General features: G+C 40.1%; 1 protein-coding gene across 1 annotated transcript in view; it reads left to right on the top strand.

Moving 5' to 3' along the window:
* LOC104102908 (uncharacterized) overlaps nucleotides 1–7,315 on the top strand; it is a 30,159-nt gene extending 22,844 nt beyond the window's left edge. The window contains exon 16 of the mRNA XM_070196675.1: nucleotides 7,043–7,315. The gene's annotated coding sequence lies outside the window, so the exon portion shown is untranslated. The remainder of the gene's footprint in view (nucleotides 1–7,042) is intronic.
* The last annotated feature ends 231 nt before the right edge of the window (nucleotides 7,316–7,546 follow it).

Consider the following 7,546-nt stretch of genomic DNA (forward strand, 5'->3'; position numbering starts at 1 on the left):
CCTTCCCTTTGCTACTGGAAACTGAGATTGCATTCATCTCCCTTGCTGCCAGTTGATCACCTCTTATTTGCTTGATTCCTTCGGGCGTTGGAAACATCATCAATTGGGGTATGTTGATGGTACAACTTTCATCTTATGTAACCATGGCCTTCCCAGGATAATGTTGTATCCCAGGTCACCATTTACTACTTCGAAGAGAGTTGTTTTCATTACTCCTTCAGCATTTGTGAGCAGAAAACTCTCTCCATGGGTCGTCACACTTGCAAGGTTGAATCCAGCAAGGATTTTTGTTCGTGGAATAATGTTTCCGGTGAGTTTAATTTGCTCCAATACTCTCCATTGTATGATATTAGCCGAACTTCCTGGATCCACTAGAACACGTTTAATCTTAAAATCTAACACATTTAAAGAAATTACCAGTGCATCATTGTGTGGTAACAACAATCCATATGCGTCCTCCTCCATGAAAGTGATATCATCTTCCCGGAGTCTTTTACTATGAGTTATTTATACTTTCATCTTCTTCGCTGCCAAAAAGGTAACCCCATTAATCTCATTCCACCCGAAGATCATATTGATCATTTGGTGTGGGGGTTCTTCTCCTGCTTTTGGAAGTTTCGCATTGTCTCTGCTACAACCATAATTGTTCTTAGCTCGGTCACTCAAGCATTCTCTGAGGTGACCATTCTTTAATAATGTTGCCACCTCCTCTCGAAGTGTCGGCAATCCCCTGTCCGGTGACCGTTCATCCCATGGTACTCGCACCATAAGTTGGGATCTCTCTTGCTGGAATCATATCTCATTGGTCTCGGGAATCATGCATCTTTAATGTTTCTCATGGCTGACACCAACTCCACTATACTGACGTTGAAGTTATATTCCGATAACTTGGGGTAAGAAGGATCCCGAGACCCCGACGTCTCCTTATCCTGGAGTGATCTATTGTTTCGAACACGATCGGTCCCTCTCTCAGCGATGAACTTGTTTGCTGCCCGGAAGTTTTTGCCACGGCCTTTGGTCTGCTCGTAGGGCAGAAACCGGCCCCTAAAAGTCCATTTGTCCGCGTCATAGTCATCCTTTGATTTTTCTCTGATCTTCTCCCGTCCTTTGGTCGATGATGTAGAACCGACTTGTTCATCTTCAAGCCTTATCTTTGACTCATACCGGTTATGGACATCTGCCCAAGTTGTTGCTTGGAACTCAAGCATGCTCTCCTTCAGCTTCCGAGATGCGGCTGAGCTTCTCAGGTTCAATCCTTTGGTGAGTACTTCAGCTGCCCATTCATCTGAGACAGCCAAGAGAAACATTCTTTCTTTCTAGAATCAGGTAACAAATTCTCGTAATAATTCGAATTCTCCCTGTGCGATCCTGAATATGTCGGCCTTCCAGGATTGTACTTTGCTAGCCCCGGCATGAGCCTTGATGAAAGAATCTGCGAGCATCTCAAAGGAATCTATGGATTGCTCGGGTAATAATTAATACCATGCTAGGGCTCCCTTCATGAGAGTTTCTCCAAATTTCTTTAGCAGCACAGATTCAATTTCGTGAGGAGCTAGATCATTTCCTTTTACCGCCATTGTATAGGTGGTAATATGCTCCTATGGGTCTAAAGTCCTGTCATACTTTGGCATTTGAGGCATTTTGAACCTTTTTGAGATTAGTTCTGGTGCCACACTCGGCTTGTATGATAATTGAGTATACTTCTTTGAGTCCGCGCCTTTCAATACTAGTGGCGTGCCCGGGATTTGGTCCATGCGGGCTTTTACTTCCCTCATAAACCATAAAATTTCATTCTTGAATTGGTCATTCTCGTTATTCAGACTAGATCTGCTCCCCCAGCCCCGTCAGAGCCAACTTCGCCCTTGGGAGTGTTATTGTCGACTCTCTGCGTCATTTGGTTTGCGAAAACACCGGGAGGAATTGGATCTCGTTTGTTTGCATTATTTGAAGCCCCCGATAGTGCCTGCTTCAGTTCCGTTATAACCTGGTCCTGTCGCATGATATGGCCTAGAATGATTACCTGTTGTTCTCACAGGACCCTCATCGCATCCACGACATGTTCCTCATCAGCATCATCAGGAGTTACATCCCGAACCTATCAAGGGTACTGCCTGTCATGCATAGAAGTGGCATCATTCTCCTCATTGCGGGTGTCATTGATTGAATCCTCGAAATGAGGCCGATCCCCTTGAATTTCCGGGTTATGCATGTCGTTAAGAGTGTTATCTGCCATTTTTTAAATGATTTTTTCTAAGTTAAAATAATCAAATCACGTTAGTAAAAAAGGCAAGGATCAATTTAATTACACGGCTGTTTAGGCTCCATGGTGGGCGCCAAACTGTTTACCCGTAAAATGGTACAATTGAATTTATACGTGATTTCTAGACAAGTGAACTAATTTGATCCTGAAATAATGCAATAATTGAAGAAATGTACAATACTTAGCCTTGAAATATAGACGAAACAACATAGATGACAGTTCCGAGAATAAGGTTTTCGGGCACATCAATGATTAGATCAAAAAGCAAGAAAGTAAGATTGTATTAAGCTTCATTTAGAATATAGTATAAGTTTTTCCAGAAAATTCGTGTCCTACAATGATAACTGAGCTCACTATTTATAGTTATGTCTAGGGAAGGAGGTCCTAGGATCGTATCCTCCTTTAATGTCAATTATGAGGGTCATTGATGAAGATGTAACGGTGGACATAAATGCCAAATTCTCTGTAACAGACCGTCACTCTTAATGCTGCAGAGTATTGCCTATTAAATGCTACCGGACGCAGAGTATTTAACACACCTTTATGAATGTTATCTATTCCGGTGACAAGTGAAAAGGCTGCGTTCGGTCATCGGTTATTCCTGTCTTGGGTTCCACGTGTCCTCCCTTTAGACGACCAAATGCCATATCATATTTCACCTTATACACTTTATGTTAATGGCTCATGCATGAAGTGAAACTCACTCTCCCATCTACATTTATTTTGTATCTATTTTATTTGGATTAAATTTATTCTGTCAATCCAATAATATTTAAAATAGAAACATACCCAACGTTATTTTGAGGAGTTCGAAAGAAATTTTTACATATACTTCTATGACAATGAAAATGAGATAGTACAACTTTATTGCCTTAACTATACAATTGGGCTCGGGCATCGCCAGGGCTAATCGTAACTAGTATATATATACGTAAAAATAAATTATATACATGTCTGCATTTGAATTTTTTTTGTATGCAAAACATGGAAAATGAGGCATGGAAATATTGGTTGAATGCACATCAACGTTCCGTTGATGCGAAGAAATCAAAAATATTGAGTTTAAGAGTGTCAAGACCCAAAATCCCAACCCACCGTGATGGCTCCTAACACACCGGCTAGGCAAGCTAAAATTTAACAATAAAGAGCCAAAATAATATAAATGAGAGAAGTAGCATAAATCTGAAACCTCAATGTAACAAAATACTGCCAATACAAGTACAACCCTCCAGAAACTGGTGAATATGGAGTCATGAGCTCTACAACGGAATACAAGTTTGAAACTGAATAGTAATAACATTGTCTGAACTGTAACAACAGTATGTAAGGAAAAGACAAGTCAAAACTGCGACATATGATGCAGCTCTACCTTGCCTCTCGAACTCAGTCCAACAAGAAAGCCTATTGCTGATAACTAGTACCCACACCTGGATCTGCACAATTAAGTACAAAGTGTAGTATGAGTACGATCGACTCAATGTGCTCAATAAGTATCGTAACTAACCGCGGCGAGGTAAAAGAAACAAGAATTATAAATGATACCTGCTACAACCTGTTCACTTTCATAAATCCAATAAGTACAAAATATTAATGTGATCATGTATAAGGGACTAGAAGAACTATCCGTGTGTGTGTGTGTACAATTTCTCAATATCTCAGTTCAGTCACTAGTATAACATATAAGATGATATGTAGATAAATCAGATAACAAATCACGAAAATTGCAAGTAAAGATGAAATGCAATTCTAGAACAACACTGGCTAGCCTTTCCTCAACCTTTCCATATCCATACCAAACCACTGATCAATTTTCCTCAATAACCATGTACCATCAATAGATAAACATGTGAGGGTAGCCCTAGGAGGATGAATCCATATCCACATGCTGCACGGATAACTGTAACGACCCGGCCGGCCGTTTTGAGTGTTGTAGCCCCATTTCCCCATTTATTACTTATTCTATGTTTGTTTGTTGTTATGTGACTAGTCGAGATGGTTAGTTTGGTTTCGGCGATGTTTCAAAAAGAATTGGGATACTTAGTCCCAAGGTTGGAAGCCTAAACTGTGTGAGTTGACCGGATATTGACTTATGAGTAAACGATTCCGAAATGGAGTTTTGATTGCTCTGATAGCTCCGTATGGTGACTTTAGACTTAGGAGTGTATCCGGATATCGATTTGAAGGTCTATAGGTGGTTTTGGATTGAATTAGCGAAAGTTGGAAAAGTTGAAGTTTGGAGAGTTGGGAAGTTTGACTGAGAGTTGACTTTGTTGATACCGGGCTCGGATTTTAGTTTCGAAAGTTGGAATAGGTCCATTATGTTATTTATGACTTGTGTGCAAAATTTGAGGTTAATCGGAGTTGGTTTGATAGGTTTCGGCATCTATTGTACGAGTTGGAAATCCCTTAGTTTCAATAGGCTTAAATTGGAGTGTGATTCGTATTTTTGATGTTATGTAATGTGATTTAAATCCTCGAATAAGTTTGTATGATGTTTTAGGATGGTTTGGTATGTTTGAATGGGGTCCCGGGGGCCTCGGGTGTAATTCGAATTGAAATCGGATTGAATTTTGGACCTTTGTAACTGCTGGTGTGATCAGTTCTGGTGCTACCGCACATGCGTGAATTTTGGCCGCATGTGCGGAGCCGCAGAAGCAGACAAGAGGTCACAAAAGTGGCTCTGTGTGAGGTTGGGGAGGTGCGCATGTGCGAGGGTGTTTCCGCATCTGCGAGCTCGCAGATACGAGATGGTGGTCGTAGATGCGGTTAGGCAAAGGGCAGAGCTTTCCGCAGAAGCGGAGTCATGGTCACAGGTAGGACTCCGAAGGAGCAGAATCTGGTCCGCAAAAGGGAAGGTAGGGGACCTTATGGATGACTGCATTAGCGGTATTTTGGCTGCACCTGCAGGACCGCAGAAGCGGCTATGTGAACCGCAGATGCGAGATGCCTGGCAGAATACATATAAATGAGAGTAAGAGTATTTTCTTTATTTTTGGACTTTGGAAGCTCGGATTGAGGCGATGTTTGGAGGGGTTTTCCCCTAGATTGGACTTTTGTCCATGTATTTTGAATACCCATTGATTATTTCACATATTTATCATGAATCTAAGAGCACGTTTGGACATAATAATTTTTTTCACTTTTTTTGAAATCCGCGTTTGGTCATAAAATTTTCTATTTTCACTTGAAGATGAATTTTGAAATTTTTCGAAAATTTGAAAAACTCCAAAAGGCTGTTTTTTAAAATTTTCACTCAAATCACTCACAAAACATCAAAAACAACCCAAAATTATATCCATGTCCAAACACAACTCTAATTTTCAAATATCATTTTCACTTGAATTTGTTTTTCGCTTTTTTTGGAATTTTACAATTCTTATGTACAAACGCCCACTAAGTTAGAATTTGGGAATTTTTTATCCATATATTAGAGAGTACGATTTGAGGGTTTGAGGGTCGATTTGTGGTCGAAATTGGATGATTTTGGTATGGTTGGACTCATTATTGAATGGGTATTCGGATTTTATAATTTTTTTGGGTTCCAAGACATGAGCACGAGGTTGACTTTTTGGGTTGACTTTTTGACTTTTGTTAAAGAAGTTAACTTTATCGTATGGAATCGATTCCTATAGCTTGTATTGATTATATTAAGTTCATAGTGGCTATATTCGAATCATTCAGAGGCCGATTCACGAGGCAAGTACTTGTTGGATTGTGATTTGCGCGGTTTAAGGTAAGTAACACTTCTAAACTTGGTACTGAGGGTGCGAAACCTGAAATACGTGTTATGTGGTTAGTGTTGAGGTGACACACAATGCTAGGTGACGGGCGTGTGGGCGTGCACTGTGATAATTGTGACTCGGTTGATTCCGTGGTACTGTATAGTTATCAAATCTTGTGGCTATTCATATATCCCTACGTGTTAGAGTAATTGAGCTGTGATCCATGTTAGAAATCATGTTTAGACTATATGCTTATTCTGTTGGGACCCACTGAGGTCATTTATGTTGTTGAGTTATTTTCTTAAATTACAATTATGTACTCGGTCACATTCATCATTTGCATATCATATCTCACTCTCTGTTATCATTTATTGTTACATCATGTTATCATTGTTTGAGCTAATTGGCATGAAATTTGCGAGCCCGAGAGACTAGAGAGATTGATGACTGAGTTGGGGACTGAGGGCTGACTTGTGAGTGATATTTATGGGATCGGGCTGCATGTCACAACATGCTTTATTGACATATTTACGGGATCATGTTGCACGCCGCAACATGCAATGTTGGCTTATAATAGCGCTTGGCAGGATTCACCCCGCCCCTCCGGACTCTGACATACCAGTTGTGAGCGCAGGTACCGTTGAGTACTGAGTGATTGAGTGTGCTGAGCGATTGAGTATGCTGAGCGATTGAGCGTGCTTAGTGAGATTGAGTACATGAGTTTATTACTGTGTTGTATTACATGTGACATGCATATTTGATATGTAGACATAGAGATGTGACATTTCTCGTGCTAGCTATACTTGGCATATTTTATTAGTATTGAGCTTAAATTGTTGAACTTGAAAGTATGTCTACATTTCTGTACTGTGTACGAATTAAATATAGCATTTCTCTGAGCTATTACTATCATTTCCCTGTTACATATGTACTGTTATTATCTGAATTTGGATTGTACCTTTCTGAGCTCATCATTGCTCTCAGCCCAAGGTTAGACCTGTCACTTATTGAGTACATTGGATTGGTTGTACTCATACTACACTCTATAATTTGTGTGCAGATCCAGGTACATCTGGACCCTGTGGTTGCCAGACTTGGAGCAGTATCTGCTAGGAGACTATTGAGGTAGCTGCTATGATGCTGCAGACCTCGACTCTCCTTCCTTTCAGTTTTATTATGTACTGCTCTATTCTTCAGACAGTGATATTAGAAATTTAGACTATGTTGACACTTAGTAGCTCATGTACTCGGTGACACCTGAATTTTGGGGATTTTGTAGTTGAGTCGCAGTTGTCCTTATCAGTTATTTATGAAAATTTCACTATTAAACCTATTACATCATGCTTTTAATTTAAAATGCATAGTTATTTTTCTATTGTCGGCTTTCCAAGTAATGTGATAGGCGCCATCACGACATATTGAGATTTGGGTCATGATAAGTTGGTATCATAGTACTAGGTTACTTAGGTCTCATGAGTCATGAGTAGGTTTAGTAGAGTCTTGCGTATCGGTACGGAGACGTCTTTACTTATCTTCGAGAAGCTGCCGAACCATTAGGAAACTT

Source organism: Nicotiana tomentosiformis, chromosome 3 (genome assembly GCF_000390325.3).
Source record: "Nicotiana tomentosiformis chromosome 3, ASM39032v3, whole genome shotgun sequence".
NCBI lineage: Eukaryota > Viridiplantae > Streptophyta > Magnoliopsida > Solanales > Solanaceae > Nicotiana > Nicotiana tomentosiformis.